The 23317-nt window shown below is 38.4% G+C and overlaps 1 long non-coding RNA gene across 1 annotated transcript in view; it reads right to left on the minus strand.

Annotated features, from left to right (window-relative positions):
* Positions 1-403: 403 nt before the first annotated feature.
* LOC105478724 (uncharacterized) overlaps positions 404-23317 on the minus strand; it is a 41479-nt gene continuing 18565 nt past the window's right edge. The window contains exons 3-4 of the long non-coding RNA XR_985410.3: positions 3302-3406; positions 404-1332 (exon numbers count right to left, since the gene is read on the minus strand). This is a non-coding gene — a long non-coding RNA (uncharacterized lncRNA). The remainder of the gene's footprint in view (positions 1333-3301; positions 3407-23317) is intronic.

Genomic DNA, 23317 nt, shown 5'->3' on the forward strand with positions numbered 1-23317 from the left:
CGTCACTTCTTCCTTCAAGTCAGTGTCTCCTGTTGCTGGAATCAAGGCACATATCCTGACATGACAACTTCCTTTTCCTCCTATTCCTACAGAAAGCATATGGATTGTTCTGAGGATACTTTCTGCCCATGGATTATTTTGGATATCACAGCTGTCAATAGTAATTAATAAAAAAACAATTCCTCTACACCAAAGATGTTCCTGACTCCCCCATATATCTGCTTTTCACCTAGTCCTGACAAATCCCCACACTGTGAAAAAATAATAATGAGTGGGTTGGGTTGATCCACCTTCAAACAAACATGCTACTGAAGGCAAACGTTGGGGTCAAGGTTCACTGAAAATCACTGACAAGAGGAAGATCGACTAATAGGAGAAAAGACATACAAATTTATTTAATGTGTATATATGGCAGCCTTCAAAATGAAGACCTAACTTCCCAGTGAGGTACAGAAATTGATATACTATCTTGAGGTTACAGAAAGAATGAAGGCTTTGGATCTTGGCAGAACAGGTTTTGGGAGGGTGGGAAGAGGAATTCTACTGATGTGCAATAAATGATTACTAGGGAAAATAACTGGAACAGAAATTAACTTGTAAATAGTTCTCTTTGGAATTTAAATAATCATTCAAGACAGTCATTATCCTGAAAAAGGGTCTGTTCAAGTGTGCTTACATTTTGGTCTTCTTTCCTGTAGTGAATAGTGAGATACTAGGGAGAGGAACAAGAACAATTGTTCTCCTGGGTGAGTCAGTCCTGTCTTTATGTTGATAGGGGAAAACTCTCCTCTAGTGCTTATTGATCTCTATGAAGTTTTAACTTAAAAGACTCAGATTGCCATATTTTGGGGTGAAATATTTTGAGTTCCCTCACAAGGAACCTGAGACTCCTCTCTCTTCAAAAATATTCTCTCTTATTTTTAGCTTAGAGAGCTGCTATTTCTTGGGAGATTACATTTGTGCCCAAATGGAAGCTTTATAGACTTATAACTCTTAGAATAGTGGTTTATAAATAAAATGTATATAAATGTTTTCTTTAAAAATATTGATATCACATGGAGGAGTGTGATGAGATCTTGTGTGATTTTTACTTCCATCGAATTTTTGCAGAAGTTTTTAGGCCCACATGGCAACATTACTCAGGCCGAGCCTGGCATTTCAATGTGAATGAGGAAGAACTGGCTCTAGTTTGATGTATAAAAGTACAGAGAAATAACTCCTCTTGTGTGTAATTTCTGCAGTGGAACCAGTGCTCTTGCCAGTTTCCTGCGCTGATTCCACATATATGTTCTCCACTTTTCAATGGTGATTTGTATCCCTGTGGTGCTGGATCTAAGGAATACAAAAGGACAAATTAGAACTGACTCACTCATGAGAAGCAGCAGCAAGTTAACCTATTTAGTGTAAGACTAGGCATCGGAAGACAGTTGTCTTTCAAATTGTGTCACTACGGTAGCCATTTCTCTCTCTCTGTGTGTATATATGTGTCTGTGTATGAATTGTTGATGATTTAGTTTTCTTTTGTTGACAAAAGGTCGAACTGTGTGAAATATTTAAAGAGGTTTATTCTGAGACAAATACAAGTAACCATAACTGTGCCTGAGGCACAGTTTCAAGATCTCATGAGAACATGTGGCCAAGGCGGTTGGTTTGCAGCTTGGTTTTATACATTTTAAGGAGACAAAAGACATCAATCAATACATGTGAGGTATCCTTTGGTTTGGTCTAGAAAGACAGAACAACTGGAAGTGGGGGCGGGCTTACAGGTCATAGGTAGGTTCCAAGATTTTCTGATTGGCAATTGGTTGAGAGTTAAGTTATTATCTAAAGACCTGGAATCAGTAGAAAGGAGTGTCTGGATTAAGATAAGGGGTCGTAGAGGACAAGGTTTTTATTACGGAGATGAAGTCTCACATGTGACTACCTTTAATAACAATATATGGCAAATGTTTTCTATTCAGACCTTGAAAAGGCACTCTAGTCTCTCAGCTAATCTCATCAGGAACAGAAAAAGATCTAGAAAGGGAAGGGGATTCTCTACAGAATGTAAATTTCCTCCACAAGAGACAGCTTTGCAGGGCCGTTAAAAATATGTCAAATACATATATTTTGGGGTAAAACATTTTGATTTGTTTTCAGGGCCTTCTATCTGTCATGTGATCCTGTACTAGAGCCAGGTTGGAATTTGGTATATTATTGCTACGAAGAGTCTGTTTTGTTATTCTTAAGATCTCTGTTTTAATATTAATACTGGTCAGTTGTACCTGAATTCGAAAGGTATGAGAATAATGATGCACGTCCCACCCACAGCCCTTCCCATCATGACCTGAACCAGTTTTATTTTAGGTTTCTGTGAAATTCCCTATGCCAAGAGAAGGGGACCATTCAATTAGATGGGGGGCTTAGAATTTTATTTTTGGTTTATACTTTTGTAAATTATTTTACCTATATTTGGTTTCCCCCAACAGTTTGAAATAAATTGAAATTGAATACAGGTCTCTCTATATAATTTTAAGAGAGGATTATGTGAATTAAATAAGTTACTCATTTAATTCATTCCACCAAAATGAGTTAAATTAATATATGTAAAGTGCAAGAAGATGTAGCACTTAATAAGGGGAATAAAGCCATATTATGATTACTCAAAAGGGAACAATTTAAACAACTTAGAGTTTTCCCAAGGAAAATAAATACTCCATGAGTACAATTGTGTTATTTCTTGTGATTATTAAAATTTATCCCTGGTTCTGAGTTAGGAGTGGGAAGGACAACAACTGTAAATTAGAAAGGGCTTAGAAAACATGCTAGCAAATGTGAACAAAAATAATTTTTAGGAATAATATGGTGGGGAAGATAATGGATAAGATCATTTCCCGTGCCAGCTTTCAGGTGGCGCTATTATCCCTTAAAAGCTAAGTTCCTACCCACCTGGTGGAACTCCTCCAGCCCAGAGGGTGCAAGGGTAAAAAAGGAACAGGTGTAATTAGCGGAGGGAAAAGGTAGGAAGTATTCATCTGGTAGGAGATATTAATAAAGTGTATGTCTGAAACTTAGAATGTCGGTAAACAGAAAGAGGAAACGTAAAACATCTAAAGAGAGAGTTCTATAAATTGTATTACGGAAGTAGTGTTTTTTATGTTTGTTTAAAGCAAAATGGGTTGAGTTTTTGGAAAGGAATTCCTGGTGGTGTTTTTCTGATGTTTCATGTATTTGATCTGGCATGTTGAGCTCAGTGAGCAAAATAACATATGATTGATTGAATTTATATGCTTACATGTCTAAGTAACACTGGCTAACTCACCTCTCTCTGGCCTTCTTTTTGCAAGCCAATATTGCAAACAAATTAATATGTAACCACACAAAAAGGTTCTTATTTCTCTGTTGTCTTGGCATCCATTTACCTGTCCTGAAAAGAAGAATAGATCAGCCATTTTTATAAATCCATTTCAAGGGAGATTATAACAATTACCTATGCAGACAGTCTGTGTCATTAAGTATAAATGAATCTGTGATGAGAAAAGTCAAAGCTCCATTTTATTAGTCTTAATTTTAGTTTTTATTTTTAGATACCTAATTTGCTTTCACATTTGATACCTTAGACAAAAGCATAGTCAACTGCTGCTCTCTTGCTTTTCCCTGCCGTGCATGTAATTGGACACTCTCTTAGCGAGGGCACAACTGTTCACATAGACACCACAAAGCAATGAAGACTGCGAGATTAAAAAGAAATATTTTAATATATTTGTGATTAACTGGCAACTATACTAAGGAGTTGCAGGGAAATAGAAATAAACAGAAAAGGTTAACAAGGTAGGACACAGAGATGATTATTTGCATGGGAGGAAGAAAGGCAAAAGAACACCCAGAGCTTTCTATCTGACATCAACCTGTTTGATAAATAAGTAATGGGGAAAAAGAATTTCTGCCCTCAGATGTACACATTTTGCACTCTTCTAGCTGTGACCTTTGTACATGGCCACAAATTCTATGCTAAAGAGCAGGTCTATGAATTATGTAAAACAAGAGAGGATTCAGAAGATTTGTGTTAGAAATATGTAGCTTTACTTTCTTTACTGCCGTTGAGGACGGAGAGCTCTTCCTAGTGTGTTTTCTTCCCCCATAGAGTTTTGAGTATATGTTTTTTATTTTCTTGACAACTTTCTTACTTATCATCCAAAAGACTGCCCAAAAGATGGTCCAAAAGAAAGTCATTCTGTCCAAAGAATAGCAGATCTAATTGTTAGAATAAAAATTATTGAGATTGCAGTCTATCATGGTTAATATCATAAGATTAAACTTTAGGTTTGTATCTTTGAGGACAAGTGCTAGATAAATGATGGCCTAAAACAACACTGTGTTGGCCCATTTCCAATGGTGCCTGCAGGAAAGTGTCAGTAATGTTGACAAGGCCAGGGAGATGTGATTCTTGACCAGGTGCTTAATATCAAAACAGAGAAGAAGATGGCAAGCAATTGACCAAAACAGAATCTGGGTGATGGGCACAATGATTTCTGGTAGCTGACTTCAATTATGTGAAAGAAAAAGAAAGGAAGATCTAGCTAAACTTACTAAAGGGGAATGAAAGACTGAAAATAAGAGGTGTGGTAATAAAATAGCTACTACTCCTCTGAAATACCAGGCCTCAAAGCAATCTGCAACTGGCCTGAAGGAGGTGAATTACTCTTACTTCTGGGGAAGGAAAGGACATAAAGAAAGTGTGTCTTGTTAGGCTGAACACTCTGTTTCTTTAATTATAACACTATTGGGTTTGTTTATTTTATTTTATTTTTTTTAGCATTTAATGGGCCAGATGCCAAGCTTTATACACGATTATATATAATCTTTCTGACAACCCAGTGAGATACAGATGAGAAAACCACAAAGCACTGAAATAACATCCTCAAGGTCAATGAGAGTTGGAGTTGGAATTCACACCCTGGCTGAACCCAGAGCTCACAACCAATGTGCCCCATTGCCTTCACGCCTGGTGTCCCAAGACAGCTAAGTTTCACAACATGATCCAGAATACATGCTCTTCTAACGTGCAGTCATTCATATTGCAATTTCAGAAGACCATCTTTTTAGCATCGTAGTACTGCTTTATTCTCAGAATAATGCCGACAATTATTATTTTTTTTTTTTTTTGGTCACTGCAAGGTGGTTACTACGATTTCTTCTCTCTTTTTTTTTTTTTTTTTTTTTTTTTTGTTTCTTTACCTGAGACCTTTATTGACAACATGTTTCCACTACTCTAGCTGGTATTCGAATCCTCTCTGCATCAGACTTTTATTATGTCTGTGCCGCCTCATTGCCTTCAGCCCTCACCTGGTAGAAAACACCCCTGGCCTGCAAAGATACATGGATTTGCACGAACTCCATGACACTTAATCTGTTTATTTCTTTGGCCTTTAAAGCATAGCTTTATTAGATTTGTTTAGGGGTCAGACTTTGATTATGTACCCTGAAGAAGTCAAAACCTATAATTAGACCAAAATAAAACTGGGAAGTTTCTAAGTCTGTACGGAAAAGACCACAAATCTATTCACTTGCTCCACTTAGTTTGAATGAGCTGGCAATATTTATAGAGAAGTCAGTATGCTCACAAAACTGTCTATCAGGAGCCTAAATCATGATTCATAATAAACACGTGCTTCAAATACTCTAAGATCTATAAGAACAACCAGGTGATTTCAAAATATTAAGAAGTATTTATTGGAACAAAATGTTTGGGGAATATTGGACATTTCTTTCCTATATATTAATATCACGCTCTTACAGCATAGCCAAAAAAAATCAATGAGAGTTGTATTATATTGAACTTTCTTCTTTGCTTGTATAATTATGAGTTACCTAGCAACACATAAATCAGAAATATTCCCTGTTTGGATACTGGCTGTGAAACTCCAGGACGAGCAGACTCAGCAAAGTCTCCAGGCCTTGGTACCAAAGTTGTTAGCAGTTGGTCTTTTGGTGCATCAAAACAGTGTTTCTACTTTACTTTTGAATGGAGTTTTTTTTTTTTTTGAGATGGAGTTTCGCACTTGTTGCCCAGGCTGGAGTGCGATGGCACGATTTCGGCTCACTGCAACCTCCGCCTCCTGGATTCAGGCAATTCTCCTGCCTCTGCCTTACTGAGTAACTGGAATTACAGGCATGTGTCACCACATCAGGCTACTTTTGTATTTTTAGTAGAGATGGAGTTTCTCCATGTTGGTCACACTGGTCTCGAACTTCTGACCTCAGATCATCCGCCCTCCTTGGCCTCCCAAAGTGAGCCACCACACCCGGCTGAATGGAGTTCTAAAGAACTTGGGGCCTGTAGACAAAAATTGAGAACAAAGATAATACTACAGAAAAAATATTTTGGGGTTTTCCACCAGTAAACTTACATCTATTATTGCATTATGTGTATTCGGGTATGGCTCTATTTGATAATAGGCACCACTCCATGAGAGAATTGTTAAGTACACTCAATTTATCAGGAAGGTCTCTACCTTGTTCCCAGTCTTTCTCCTTTCCTTGGAGGACATCACCAAATTAGTCATTTTCTTTGTTGTGATAATGGTGTCAAAATAAGCAACATGCTTTTTAATAAGCTTACTGCCTAAACAAGTTTAAACACTGTATTATGTTTTATATTATACGTTATATAATGTTATCGTCTTCTTAGACCACTTTGTGCTACTATAACAGAAAACCCAAGACTGGGTAATCTATAATGAAGAGAAATTTATTGACTCATAGTTCTAAAGGCTGGGACATCCAAGATCAAGGGGCTGGCATCGTACAAGGCCTTCTTGCTGTGTGATCCTATGGGAGAAGGCAGAAGGGCGAGAGAGGGTAGGAGAGAGTTAACAGAGGACTGAACTTGTCCTTTTATAAAGAACTCATTCCTGCAATAATAAACCCATCTCTGAGTTAATGGCATCAATTCATTCACGAAAGGTGAGCCTTCATGGCCTAGTTACTCTTAAAGTTTTCATCTGTTAATACTGTTACAATGGCAATTAAATTTCAAGATATGCTTCTTGCAAGACATATTCAATCCTGGCACCCAAAACATGTGCTCTTCTCCATACAAAATATAACCATTCTATCCCAATAGCCTCAAAGTCTTAACTCCTTCCTTAATCAACTAAAAAAAAAAAAAAATCCAAAGTCTCATCTAAATCAGATATGGATGAGCCTCAAGGCATTCATCTGGAGGTAAATACTGCTTCAACTGTAAGCCTGTGAAATCAAACGCATCATGTGCTTTCAAAATAAGATGGTGGGACAGGCATAGGATTGGAATTCCCATTCCAAAAGGGAGAAATGGGCAAGAAGTAAGGAGTAACTGGTCCCAAGTAAGTCCAAAAGCCAACAGGGCAAACAACATCACATCTTGAGACTCCAGAATAATCTTTTAGTGTCCATGTGCCACCTTCTGGGCACTCGGCACTGGGCACCTACATCCTCAAGTAGCCCCACCTTTATGATTTTGCTCAGCTCACTCAGCAGCTGCCACAGATCGGAGTCTCATGCCTGCATCTGTCTCAGGCTGGCGTTGCACACTGGAGGCTTTACAGTTCTGGGGTCTTGGGGATGGCCCCACTCCCATGGCTTTACTGGACATTGCCCTAGTGTGGATTGTCTGCAGCGGCTCCACCCATATGCCACATTTCTGCCAGGGTCCCTAGGCTGTCTGTGCCATCTTTTGAAGTCCAGGTGGAGGTAGCTGTGCCTCCACAGCTCTTGCATTCTGCATGACTGCAAACTATATTCGACATGAACGTTTTCAAGGTTTACGACTTGTGCCCTTCAGAGCAGCAACTTGAGCTGTATCTAGGGCCACTTGAGCCACAGCTGGGGTGGCCAAGGAGCACTGCATGAGAATGCCGGGAGCCCCAGGCAGCAAGCCTGTGGAGGGTACCCCAGGCCTTTCCTACAAAACCATTCTGCCTTCCTGAGGCTCTGGCAAGGCGAGCAGACTCTTAAGTTCTCCAAAATGCTTTTGCTGTCATTCTCTCATTGTCTCAATGGATAGTACCTGCCTCCCTTCTATCCATACTCATCTCCTTATCAAATAGTTGCTTGGCTACCCCCTCGATATTCTCTCCTGAACATGGGTCTTTATCTTCACATGATCAGGTTAGGGATGTTCCTTCCACATTTTTACATTCTGATTCCCCCCTTTAATTATAAATTCTGTGTTTAAATTATTTTTATTTTCTCTCATTTTATTGTACGCAGTTAAAAGAAGCCACGCAGTTCCTACAGATGTTTCTTCTGCCAGATAGTCTAATTGATCACTCCTAAATTCTGCCTTTCGCAAAGATCTCAGGCATGGATGCAATTCAGCCAAGTTCTCTGCCACTCCATAACAAGGATGGCTTTTACTCTAGTTTCCGATTCCTTGTTCTGCATTTTCATCTGAGACCTTATCAGAATGGCCTTTACCACTCATATTTCTACCACCATTCTGATCAGGAGCACGTAAATACTCTCTAAGAAGCTCAGACTTTCCCTTCAGCTCTTTTGTTCCTCTGAGCCCTCAACACTCTTGAGTATTTGTGCTGGAGACTTTTCTCCTGTGGGTGGCTTGTCCCACATGCCTGTCCTTATAGTTGCACTGTGTTCAGTTTCACTGGACTCATTTTCCCTGTGCTCATTGAGACTTCTGGCTCCTACCAGTTGCTTTTCTCTTGATTTTGAATCTCAAGACCATTTTTTTCATTAGCTACCTGACCAGCAGGGACCGGTCTCAGTCTCCCTCCTGTTCTAGGAATCATACCATTGCTTTCATGTCAATTCCTGTGGTGGACTTCTCTCTGGTCACAGGTTTCTTTGGGTCTTCCTATCCCATGAGCTACACTAATGATTATGGCCTCAGACAGCCCAGCCACTGGCTGTGATTTGTCCTGGTTCTTAGGATGCATTGAGAAAGTTACCCAACAACTAAGAGAGAGGGTAGAGGGCTGCTGCAAGGTTTTTGAGTAGGGAGAATAATTTCTATGATAATTACCCTCTGGAATACTGTCCTCCAAGAACAAACAGGCAATTTTTTTTCTATAAGGTTCTTTTCATGATGACCCTTAAAAGTATATAAAACTGTCTCTCAAGGAACAAAATGGTTGAACTCCATAAGCAAAAGCTGCCTCAGACATAAAACTGCTGCCTTCCCAGGCAAAATCATGTGCTTCTGAGCATTTTCGCCTCAGGTGGCTCCCTCCCGCCTCACTGCATGCACGTTACATCCGTGCTTGCGATCATTCGCCCTCACTTCTGTCTGTACTCAGCAGCTTGAATGCCCTTTGTGTTAGTTCGTTTCAAAACCTTCTCTTTTTGAGTGACTGAATTGTTATCAGTTTAACTTGCTTCACATGCAAGATCTGAGAAAAGCATCACAGGTAGTTAAGCACTTAATAAATGCTTGTTGATAGTGATGAATATATACTGAAATATTAATCAGCTTTAGGTTTTCATAGGCTCAGAAAGTTCTTTATGCACGATAATAAAAATAAAACCAGTAATTAGGTTAAATAAATAATAGCCTCCTATAAGACTGGGGTAAAATCTAACAGATCTATTTGCTTGCTGTCTCCCACTCTGCATTTCTGTTACCTTACAGTTCATTCCTTCCTTCAGCTACAAACGAAGTCAATGTTAAGTGCAGCTCCGTATCTCTGCGCTGAGGCCTTTGTGATGTCTGGGTCTCACCGTGGAAACATTCCGACTGTGGACTTCAGCTGACACACAGCTGGGATGGGCCACTTTGCCTGCACATCACTGACCACCTCTCACCTGCTCTGGGTTCTACCATTTGAGGAGACACCTGCATAGGTCAAAGGCTGAGTGGCTAAGACAGCTGATGGTGCTCCTGTTCTCTGGGCCTGGCATGAGAAGACATTGGTGGGAATGGCTGAAAGAAGGGCTCATCCATCCCTTGAGGAGGAACAAATGAATCCCTGGAGTCTCCAATGCCCAGAGACTCCTCTCCTGGCCTTAGCCTTGTCTGCATTTGGACATGAACTTTGATGTAATGTCAAAATTCTGGCAAAAGGACTAGTCCTGAAAGTAAGTCTGCTGAGGTGGTGGGATCCTGGGTCTCAGTTACAGGCTCCACTCTAAAACCAGAGAAAGCAAGAGGAAGGAGGAGGAGGAGGAAGAGAGAAGGAGAAGGAGATGGAGGAGACAAACAAGGAAGAGACAAGTCTCTTCTCATGAAAGTCAGTGGATTCTGGAACTGCAGTTAGTGCAATATCCCTTGCTTATGAGACACTGACTTGTTTAAGAATGAAAATGGCACCTACTGGTTGGTCGAATCACTCTTCACTTTGTTGTCACATCATTTGCACTTTAATATGGCAGAGGAATCAGAAAGACAGTTTTTGTAGAGGACGGAGAAATAATTGGAGTCACTGGAAAGTGGAACGGTGAGCGGAGGAGGAACAGAATGAAATGGGCAGGACAAGGTTACCCAAAGAGTCCCCTACTTATTTCCCTCGCCAGGCCTTAGCGTCATCCCCTCAATGTCCACACCTTCTCCTCACCAGCACTGGCCGTGCCGCACCAGCAGCCACCCCCTGCAGCATTCCAGATTGGGGCTGCCTTGCTTTTCCTTGTCCTTAACTCTCTCCTTTGTCTACACACTTCTCACATTGACAGATGCCCAACAGTACACTAGGGATGGGGGTAGAACAGTGGTGGCCTTTGGAGACTGACAGACCCAGACTTGAGTAAAAGCTTTGTCAATTACTAGTTATGATGTGAGTACTGTCATTTTTTAAACAGATGCCAATTTAACAGGTGACAAATCATATGTCACTGTTTTAACTGGAGTTCTTTGATTACTAAGATGTAAAAAGTCTTTGAAAATGATTATTTGCCATTGTACTTAAGCACTCCAAACCCCCGTTTGCCCATCTGTTTGTTTCGTGCTTGGGTCTGTCTTACGGGGGAAGTTGGAGGAACTTATACACCTAGAGTGCTTAGCACATAGAAAGACCCTGCAAATGTTCACTGTTATTTGTATAGTGCAGGAATCAAGAAGCAAAATAAATACAGTTCATGAAAGAGTACTTTCCCCCCCATTTTCCAAATGAAATACGGCCCTTGGATGTGGAATCCTCCTGAGTCACTAACTCAGCGTGAGCCTGAACAAGTGTTTTTTTCTCTATAGGTCTCCTCTGGTGCTTCATCTATGAAATGAAGGGGTTACGCTCTATGGTTTATAAGGCCTAGTCCACCTTTAACACTCTATCACACTCTAATCCCACTTATTCCTCTCCTAAAGATATACATTGCTTCCAAATGGCAAACTGAGGACAACAAAGTTGCACAATATGATGAAAGTGTCAGTAACCTGTGTTAAAATTGTTAGAATAATTACAAAGATACACGCTCCTGTATATTCACTGCAGCATTAATACAATAGCAAAGACATAGAATCAACCGAAATGCCCATCAGTGATAGGCTGAGTAAAGAATATGTGGTCCATGTACACTGCGGAATAATATGCAGCCACAAAAAGGAATGAGATCATGTCCTTTGCAGGGGCCATGGATGGAGCTAGAAGTCATTATCCTTAGCAAATTAACCAGGAACCGAAAACCAGAACTGCATGCTCTCACTTATAAGTGGGAGCTGAACAATGAGAACACATGGACCCAGTGGGGGAACAACACACGCACCAGGGCCTGTTGGCAGGTGGAGGGGGGAGAGCATCAGGGAAAACAGCTAATGCCTGCTGGGCTTAATACCTAGATGATGGGTTGATAGGTTCAGCAAACCACCATGGCACACATTTACCTATGTAACAAAACTGCACATCCTGTACATGTATCCCGGAACTTTAAATTAAATTAAATTAAATTAAAAACTGTTAGAATATAGACTCATACTAGAACATAAGCTCCAGGAGAGAAGAGATTTTCGTCTGTTTTGTTCATTAATGTGTTCCCAACACTTCAAACAGTGTGTGGCACATCGTAGATGTTCAAGACGTATTTGCTGAATGAAACATATTAATACCTTGTATAAAAATAAGCATTTCACACAGGAGGAAAGTGACTGCAAATCGTTATTTTCAAAGACCATTTTTATTTTAGTAATCAAAGAAATGATGACATATGATTTTTCAACTGTTAAATTGGCAGATGTTAACGAAATAACAATACATCATCAGTAAATGATGGAGAAATTATCACTCTTACCCTGTTACAGAACAATCTTCCTGGAATTCAGTGTGACATTACTTATCAAAAGGCTTAGAAATATGCACACGCTTTGACCCAGAAATTACACACCCGGAAAAGTATTTTAAGGAAAGAATTAAGAATATGTAAAGATTTAGCTGTAAGAATTCTGTTTATAGTAGTGAAATTTGGAAATAACCAAAAGGTCTAACCATGGGCAATTTGGTAAACAAAGGATGATATAGTCTTTGAATGAAATACTAACTAGCTATTAAAGACATTACACATGAATATTTATTTTTTAAAACACGATGAATGTCCTAAAGAGGCAGTTTATGAGATAGCATGTATAGTATAATGCCATATAGAAATTCATCTAGAGCTAAATAAAAGATTTCCATAGCATACAGATGACAAATTATATCTGGTTATATCTGGGTAGTGGAGTTATATAATACTTCTGTACCTTTTTTCCTTTTTGCTAAATTTATCATTTATTTCCACAATGGCCATACATTGCATTTATAATGAAATAATAAATCATTTTAATTTAAACACTTACCTTTTAGCTGTAACAAATGTAGACTTTTTGATAGTCTTTTATACTTTTCCCGGTGGCATCTGAGCCATGTTCTTTGCTCACCCAGCTTTTCTTGCTGTATCATTAGCGTGGCTAAATTAATCAGATTTTAAGCTCCCTACGGGCAGGTTTACATTTTTTCGTTATTCTTTAACGTATCTTGCACCCCTTCTGGCTGCTAAATAAAAATCTGCTTCCCTGAAATTCAGTCAAGTGCAATTTCAATTTCTGCTCTCATTAAATGTCCCCTATAAATCCATTTAAACAGTTCTAGTAATAAGAGTATCCCCCAAGGTTTTCTTTTTTCCTTTGTATTGTAAGCCAATTCCTCACGATTCCTGGCACTACGGGAGAAGAGACTAGTATGATAGTGGCATATGTGTAGAAGCAGAAAGATATTTGTTTTGTGTTGCCCCAGGGTAGCTGAGCTAAGTAACAGGAAAGTGAATTCAGCTCGGCTAAGGAAGAACTTTCTAATCATTAAAGATGGGCATCAATAGGAGGTGACTGTATACGTTTGTAAACTCCCTTTCATGAGGGACACCTAAGCTGAAGATAGAAAACAGCATTGCATGTGGGTGTCACCAATGAGTTAGAAGTTGGACTAGGTAAACTTTGACCATTTTTCCAAGTGTAAATGTACCTTATTTCTCTAAGGTCTCATCTGCTGCTAATGAATCAAGAGCTAGGGGAAGGTAAAGTGAGCAGATGAATGCTTTGTTTTGGCTTGATGTTCCACATCGCTTACCCTTGGAATCCAGACTCAAAAACCCCTTCCCAAGGCACTGTGCCATCTCCTACCCCTTTCATTTACTCCTGTCCATCTTGCTATGCACCTGTGAAGAATACTTCTCTTCCTTCTTCCGGCGTCTGAGATAACATGAGCTGCCATTTATTAAACAATTTTTGAGTGATTATTTTTTGGCTAAGCATTATGGTAAATACTTGATGGGAATTGCTTCACCTCATATTCCCAACATAACCCAAAAAGTTAGGATTGTAACATTCAGAAAACCAAGGCTGATAAACTTCAAAGTATATAATAATATGGCATAGTGACTGATGAAATGTCAGGATTTTCATGGACAACAGCATTTTCAGAGACTACATCTCTGCCTGCTTCTCTATTCCATCCATCCCTTTCTGGCCTCCTGTCTGTCCCAGCCCCTAATTCTCCTTCTTGCTACATTGCCACCCTTCTTGCCCCAGTCCTCAGTGGACTCCTTCTAATCCCCAGAAGTATCCACAGTTGTCCAGAAGCCACCAGAAGTATCCACAGTTGTCCAAATCATAGTGTCTCTCTGAGAGGCACTTGGAGCTCAGGCTCATGGGCTAGTGATAGGATTTACGGTTAACTTTATATGTGCACTTTACTGAGCTAAGGGATGCCCAGATAGTTGGTAAAACACGATTTGTAGGGGTGTCTGTGAGGGTGTTTCCAGAAGAGATTAGTGTTTGAATCAGTAGATGGTAAAGAAGATCCACCCTCATCACTGTGGTTGGGCACCATCCAATCCAATCCATTGAGGGCCCTAATATAACAAAAAGGCAGAGGAAGGGTGAATTTTTTCCTTCTCTCTGTTTAAACTGAGACATTCATCTTCTCCTGCCCTTGGGCATGGGAGCTCCTGGTTCTCAGGCTGAATTACACCGTCAGCTTTCCTGGTTCTCTGTCTCGAAGGCAGTCATATGATGACTTCTCGGCCTCCATCATTGCATGAGTAAATGCCCATAATAAACTTATCTATGATTTCTATCATTTCTATCTATCTATCTATCTATCTATCTATCTATCTATCTATCTATCTATCTATCTATCTATCTCCTATCTCTCTCTTTATCACTTATCTTTCTTCTAACTACCTATCACCTATCATATGTATGTATATATGTATGTATGTATCTATCTATCTATCTATCTAATCTATCTATCTCGTCTATCTGCATTTCTATCTACCTATGTATCATTTATCCTATCTATCATCTATCTATCTAATCTATCATTTATTATCTATCTATCTATCTATCATCTATCTATCATCTCTTTCTATCTATCTATACCTTGGCTCTGTTTCACCAGAGAACCCTGACTAACACAATAGGGCACTCAATGCTGCACCTTTGTGCCTTCTCCCAGAGCAACCTCTCTGTGTTAGAAGTTTCAACATACCTCCAAACCAGCCTTCGGCAACACCTTTCACAGAGCCTCTGTGTAGGTCTTTGGAGTCATCTTAATGCTTTCTGAGTCAGGAGCCCCTCCTTTGAGTTACTCTGCAATTCACTTCCTTTGGTGTGAATGGAATTAATTTTTGGTCCCCATAATTCTTGTATTCATTTATCAGCTAGATACACTGTAGTTGTCCCTCATTTCCTCCCACTTTTACAACTGCTGGCTGGAAATTCTCCATTCTGCTATGCAAGTGTTATGTGATCTTCAGTGGGACTGCTTGGCTGTATTCTACTGTGGACTTCCGCTCTTTCTTTCACTCTGTATGCAGTCCCAGAATCCCAGGTCACAGCACAGAAAGGTATCTACCACAGCCAGAGGAGCCTGGGGCGCACTTATTTCATAGCTAATGTTAGGAGGATAAAGTTGTTTATAAATATGGATGGATACTAATGTCCTGTTATTGGGCACTCTAAAAAAGACTGCATCGCCACCCTCTAGATTTTTTTATTTTATAGTAATATAAGGAAATTAATGCAACAAATTCCCTTTAATAATGATTATACCCATACTGCACACTATAAAGAAAAATATCCAAAGAACACCTTTAAGAAGCATGAAGCCAAAAAGCAACTTAAGGAATTCTAATTCAGTTTGGCTACCATTTTATGGGACATACATGTGCAACCCTTTCTACTCTTATTTCTTTAACTGATGTACTTCTGCAGTGTTGTTTCTCAGTTTTTAGGCCTATCCATATTCGTGTTGGTCCCTGGGATCAGCATGTCATATGCAATGATTTCTTGCACAATGTCGTGTTCAGATACATGTGGAGGATATGTTTTTACAATTTCAGTTGATTAGCAGATATCTTTTTGGTTCTGTGGCAAGGGGAATGGTTAATACATATGTCTTTCCCTGAATATCAGTGCCTGATATTACATAATACATCTAGCTATTTATCTGTTTATAATTTTCTCTCCCTACCCCACACTGGAATGTAAGTTTATGAGTACAGACACTGACTGTTTAATTCACTGTATAAACTTATTGCCAAGAAAAGCAGAATATCATGAACAAGTCATCGCAAGAGCTTAATAGTTGTTTCACATTGGAAAATGTATTAATGTAATTCACCACATTAATGAATAAAAGAGAAAAACCATATGATTACTGCTTTAGCTGCGTAAAGAACATTAGGTACAATTTAACTTCCATTCATGACAAAAGACATCTATCAAAGTAGGATAGAAAGGAATCTGAAGCTGATATAGGTTACCTAGAAGAAAAATAAAGTGTAGCATATATAAAACTTTATTTAAAGACAGTCAATAAAAAGAGAGAGATCATCTTTGTTCACACAGCGGGACTCGGTTTTGTTAATGTGTCCGTTGCCCTCAATTGATATCTAGATTCAATGTAATTGCAGTGAAAACCCCAACAAAGGTTTTCATGCTTCAAAAGCAGATTCTAACATACATGGGGAAGGGCAAAAGGACCAATAATAGTAAAAACTACTCTTGGAAAGAAAAAGATAAGGGAATTTGGCTTAGCAGATATCAAAACTATATACAAGGCAGTGATGATGAAAACAATGAGATATTTATGTAGGAAAAACAGAGTCACATACATGGGTATGAGGTGATAACATAATACAGAAGTGGCATTGGAGCTAAGTGGCTAAAGATGGATCATCTCATAAATGGTGCTTATTCCTAAGTAAACAAACAAAATTGGATCCTTCTTCGCAACATGAATGAAGCTAAATTCCAGAAAAATTATATATCTATATGTGAAGAGCAAAATATTCAAAGTTTTAAGTATAGTATAGAAACGTATCTTTATATCCCCATGGTAGAGATTTCTTAATTTGAAAGGCAGTATCCATAAAAAATTGATAAATTCAACTTTGTTAAAATTAAGAACTTTTTGACACACAAATATCTGTCAAATTTAGTGTCCAAAATATATAAGTTATAAAAATTGAAAAAATTGTTTAAAATAGATGGACCTAAGGAGGAGGGAAAATGCAAATGCTTAACAAGTTTATATAAATATGCTTTCTGTCTCATTAGCAATCGGAGAAATACAATAAATATTTTAAAACACCATGTAATAGATTGGCAAAAGTTTAAAACTTTCACAATATGATGACGATACTGGGCAAAGGACCTTGTATCCTCTATTGATGAAAATTTAAACAAAGCCAACCACTTAAGAAGACAATTTATCATTGTCTTGCAACTTTAAACAGGTATCAGCTTCAGGTAGTAGAGACGTCAGGGCCCTACCCCATCCTCTTGGCCAACCCTGTTGCTGACTGCAGGTGAGATGAACAGGCTCCATATGCGCTGATAGCTTCTTAAGCATCTGCCAGGATTTGCTTGGCCTGACAGTGCCAGAGCATGAAATACCCCCAGAGCCACCCTACATACTGAATGGTAAGAAGTGATGGATAAACAGCCCAGATTTCTTTCTCCTGAGAGGGACAATTCTGAGATAGGTTTAACAGTCTCTTGAATGTTTCCAGTGGAATTGGTTCCAGCTGCCCACAGCAGTAATCACACGTGAATGTACCATTTATTGGCATTTCTTCCTTCCTTGCTGTGTTTCCCCACTCCCTCACTTTGCTTCCTGCAATAACCTTCCAAAAAAACCCTCCCGTGCACATAATTATTTGTCTCAGGACCTAGATTTTGTGGAATCCAAGCTAAAATACTCTGCGTTCTAGCAGATCCCCTCCTGGATAAATACCCTAGAGCAATTCTTGCTCGCCTACCCCCAGAAGAAATTATGACACTGTTAATAGCAGCATGTGATAAGAAAAAATATCTAGAAACAATTAAATGCCCATTCATGAAAAAATGGATAAATTGTGATGTAGTCATTTAATAAAATACTGTACATGTGTAAATATTAGTGATCTACAGATGTATTAATTGACCTCAATACATTTTAGAAGCATAATGTTGAGTGGAAGAAGATGTTGAGAATAAATGTATTTTTTTTTATTAAATTCAGAAACAAGTTGAACAATATACTGGCATTGGTTCTATTATATTTCTATGTTAGGTGGTAGGTTCACGGGTTTTTGTTTTAATATCATGCTTCATGGCTCATATATTTATTAATGAAAAATGAAAAAAAAGGACACATCTCAGATACAATAAAAACATTTATTACATCTCATGTTTTACTTTCTGGAAAGTTTGTGATACCGTGTACTAAAATACATCAGTCAAGGGATATGATTATTATACCTAAAGGCTTTATATATTTTCATGGGTTTTCTAGTTCATGTTTTAAATATTGCAAAATCTGTGAGATTTATGAAGACTCTTTCATAGAGAAAATCCACTTTAAACATTTCTACAGTTTCACTAGGTATCTTCAAATAGGATAGAATTTCAATGTGATAAATTAGACTCCTTAGTTCCATAGCTGACATATAGCTGGCATGCCCCGTTGATGTTCTAATATGTGATATGTTCAAATATGTGATAACGCATTTTGATTTCTTATAATGCTTAGTCCCATATGATCCTAAACTATTACAACCTTTGTCATGCTTGGGATTTGTGGAAATTTCACTGTGGTAAAGATTGTGACATTACACACTGTATTATTAAAATCATGTAGCACAAAATAATTTGCACGTGAAAAGTGCACCTTGGCACTGAATTTCCTCTTTATTTCTACTTGAAAGCATATGGTCTTAGAATAAGTATTTATATACTTTACATAGACCAACAAAATCTATTCTTTTACCACATTTATGAATTATTGAGTCATATTTAACAAAAAGACTGGTCTAACTTTCTAAGTTTAAGTCAATTTTAAAATCTGAAATTCTCTATATATGATGAAAATGAGACCCAATTCAGTATCAAAAACAGGTGGTCAATGTCATAAGGGAATTACACGGAAAGGATAGATATGATGTAAAGAAAAACATGTGTTCTCTTCCAAAATACTATCACTACTAATAAAAAGCCATTGAGCAAGCCAATAAAATATATTAAACTATCTGTTTTGAAGTATGTATTTATAACAATGAGCTTCAACAATACATAAAATAAAAAGAGATGTAAACTGGAACTCTACCCAGGTAACTTCCTGGTTTCTGTAACTGAATGTGCAAATAATTAATTTAAAATGATTCAGTGGAGGATTAAAATGGATTGTAAATCCTGGATTTGTGATGTGAATAGTGATGATAGAGCCAAGAATGTTGTTTAGAAGGAACAGATACCCTACACTAACTTGCACAGGGTAATAATCACTGTGTACCTTGTCCTGTCTAATTCCTATAAGTATGGAAAATGAAAACGTGGCCAGTATCTGCAAAAATAGAGATGTATGAACACTTTGGGACATGCACACACAGGGCTAAAGACTGCACTGGGTGAATCAGAACACATTTCCAAGCCTTTCCTTTGTTTTCCAAATGCATACAGTCTTCATTTTTGTCCAAGAAAAAGAGAGAGGAGCTTTGGATTTGGTATTTCTTTTCTACCATGTTTATGAATTTTCAAAAGGATACTTTTGATGTTAGATAAGAAAGACAAAACAAAGAGAAAAAAATTGCTTTGAGGTAGAAAAATTCTTTGTTTGACATGCCATATCTGTGCTAATAAATGATGAAAAGTTTGGAAAGTGATGAGAAGGATGACTTTTATTATGTACTTATTTATGCCAGGTATTGTGAGACAATGACTAAATTTCTTTTCTCTTTCGAAAACTCTTTTGTAAAAGTTGGAATCTGGAAGCAACACAATATTAATAACAATCTCTCACATTCACATAAAGCTTTATAATTTATGAAGCAGTGCTTCTTACCTAGGGAGAAGGAAACTTTATTTACTGTATGCTGACTACATGCAGAAGCATGGAGGTTTTACGCATTAAAAAATTTACTCATGATATATTCAAGAGACGGGTATTATTTCTGCCATGTTCCGGATGACAAAGCAGAGATGGTACAAAATGTAAGTGGACTGTTCAAAGTCACAACCAGCAAGTTGTTGAAGTTGAGTTTCAAATTCAGAACTTCTGAATCTGCTGGAGAGGCTTTTCTGGTGTGGGCCGTGGCTAAGCCAGGAGGTAGCTATCAAGATACCTAATATCTGCAACTTACAAACCGGCAGCACTGCAGGGTTTTGTTGTTTCTGCGTTTGGCGTCAAAAGTATTCAATAAACTTGATTCACTCCATTTCATGTGTGCCCACAGTAAAGGTGTTCATAGTAATTGCCATTGTGGGCTGGGCACGGTGGCTCACACCTGTAATCCCAGCACTTCGTGAGGCTGAGGCAGGCAGATCACTTGAGGCCAGGAGTTCGAGACCAGCCTGGCCAGCATGGTGAAAACCCATGTCTACTAAAAATACAAATATATATATATATATATATATGGGCATGGTGGCAGGCACCTGTAATTCCAGCTACTCGCGGGAGTGGCTGAGGCAGGAGAATGGTTTGAACTTGGGGAGGCAGAGGTTTCAGTGAGCTGAGATGATGTCACCTGACTTCAGCCCGGGTGACAGAGGGAGATTCTATCTCAAAATAAATAAATAAATAAATAAATAAATAAATAAATACTGTCTTTGTGATTTTTAAGAAGAAAATGTCCTTTGTTTTCAATTATTTTGCAAATGAGATTTCTGCCTCTTTGGGTAATAACAGTGACTAACAGTAAATCTGTTTCAACCTGTTTAAAAGTCCACATTTATAGAAACAGCGACTTGGCCTAGAAGAGAAAAACCCACAATAAGGAGAAAGAGATGACAGAGACTCTTACTTAAAATATTGAGAGAAATGGAATTCAGAGTTCCCTTTTAAATAACAACTGGAAACTCATGAGTCTAGAAAAATAAAGGACAAGGCTTTGATGTTTCAGAAATCACCTCTCGCATCTTGCTGAGGAATTCTGCTCATACTCTCAAATGTGAACCACAACGAGCTTCGAGAAGATTCTAACCACTTACCCAAACACTATTCATACTCTGCTTAATTTGGCACAATTCAAAGACTATTTCCTGTGTAAAAATAGAAAACGAAAGGAAAAAAAAAATGTCCTTGTTCACAAGACTGTACCACTAAAATATGTCATGTTGGAGAAATCCTGCCACAGACAATGTCTACTTGTTTCTGGGATGCACTTAGTTTTCCCAGTTAGTAGTATTGATTCTTTCTCTTTATCCATTTGATTTTTCCTAATGCAGAAGTGTCTAGGAAGTAATCTGACTGTGATTTTAAAAATATCCCCTTTCACATTTCTCTGAATTTAACTTCAGGATATACAGGATAGCCAAAACAAAACAAAACAAAACAAAAACCCCAGTTCACATAAGTACTTGAATGTTACCTGCTCTATTAAGTATGTACCACATTTGAAAGAAGCAACTGGCGTATTTCTTTGCTCATGTGTTTGACGAACCGTACTTTGACTGAAGAAGATGGAGTGGGATGAAATGATGAAAGACAGGAACCACAGAGGCTGAAAAGTGACCTAGAAATCTTACTTTTAGCAATCATAGCTGTGTCTGAATTTAAGTTTACAGCAGCGGGGGTGAAATTCTAGTACAAATTACCATGCTAGGCCAGAGAAATTATTCTCTGTTGCATGGTTATTAAGTGATAGATAAATAAATAACACTGTAAGACTGATTGACAAAATGTAAGTGACCTAAAAGCTAAAAGGGGCACCATGCAAATAGTACTGTGTAATCACAAGGCATTTTAAAACTGAAATGAGATTTGTCACGGCAGAGAAATCTTAAAATGATATCTTAAAATGATATCTGCTTGAGCCATCACTAAAGTCATTCATAGGAATCCTGAATCTCAAGGATCTTGCAACCCAACGGCCACATATTAGTGTTTATTTTTATTTTGGAAAAAGGCCACAGGTGAGTCATGGCGAATACAGTGTGTTTTCTTAGTTGTTTTCAAATGCCGTATTTCAGCAATTTTCAAGGACTTTTTTTCACATCTTAACATCTCTGATATACGGTGATTTCTTAGATTTGATTAAATGTGGTAGTAATGACAGATGTACATGAGTTCTTCCGTATCGTCTCTCTTGCTTGTTAAAAGCATGGATAAGTCCGTTAGCATTAAAGGTAAAATTTACACCATCAAAAGCTGTGTCCACATGTTGCACTTGGCATTAACTTTCTTGGGCTTTGTTAGCTGACAGAACTCCCTGGCCCTAAACAACCTTGGAATGCAATGAAATGAGAAACCGTGGTAGGAAACAGGACCAGTGTAGCCACTCCACTGGGTGGTGAGGATAACCACTTGAGGAAGCACCCAGTCAGTGCTGTTGAACAATTTGTTTCCTTTTTAAATCTGAGAGTCTCAATATTATCCAGTGATACTAAATCTGATTCACATAGAGGATCTGGCTTTTGAATTTTACCACTGAACGTTTGGTTTAGTTTATTGATGAACAGATGTTTGGGTCCTTGGAAGCTGTAATATCCTCTGCTATATTTGTTCTTCCAGGGCTAAATAAGATAGGGACACAAGACTTACTCTTACGTATTCAAAATTATACAGCATTTACAAAGGGACAATTGGCGTGGTGGCCCACACCTGCAATCCCAGCACTTTGGGAGGCCAAGAAGGGTGAATCACTTGAGGTCAGGAGCTTGAGGCCAGCCTGCCAATATGGTGAAACCCCATCTCTACTAAAAACACACAATTAGTGGGGCATGGTGGCAGGCACCTGTAATCCCAGTTCCTCAGGAGGCTGAGGCTGGAGAATCACTTGACCCGGGAGGCGGAGGTTGCAGTGAGCCAAGATCTCGCTGCTGCCTGCAGGACAGAGTGAGACTCTGCCTCAAAAAAAAAAAAAAAAAAAAAAAGAAGTAATAAATCAAAGTTTAGTCATCTGGCCTATAGAATGAGGACATTTAATAAATCAAAGCCTTTGTAATGACTTTCTCTCAGAGCTGAAACTTCCACTTCTGGTGCAAGCATTGAAGCTTATATCATATGACTTTGCCTCCGGAATGAGGACCAGTAGGAGATGGTTGTCAAATTGGGAGGTTCCAAGAGGTCAAACTTACAAGCTGCACTAACTTTAATAAAATACTAATTTTTGATTTAAAAACTTTTGAAGGTCAAGATATAGTATAAAATCATATTTGTTGAGTCTTCTTCGCTAACTACTGACTACAGATTATCTTCCATTATCTAGTTTAGTTTTCCTTTCTCTGCTCCCAAGGACAAGCACATTTACAGATAAGAATACACATGTCTAAAGTAAACAGCAGGCCTAAGATCGTGTCAAGGTGCATGAAAGGAAGGACGCCTGATTCCAGGTCCAGTACTTTTGATGATGGTATCCATTTGGGATCTGAAAATGCCTATCTGTTCAGTTCACATGC

Source organism: Macaca nemestrina, chromosome 5 (genome assembly GCF_043159975.1).
Source record: "Macaca nemestrina isolate mMacNem1 chromosome 5, mMacNem.hap1, whole genome shotgun sequence".
Lineage (NCBI taxonomy): Eukaryota > Metazoa > Chordata > Mammalia > Primates > Cercopithecidae > Macaca > Macaca nemestrina.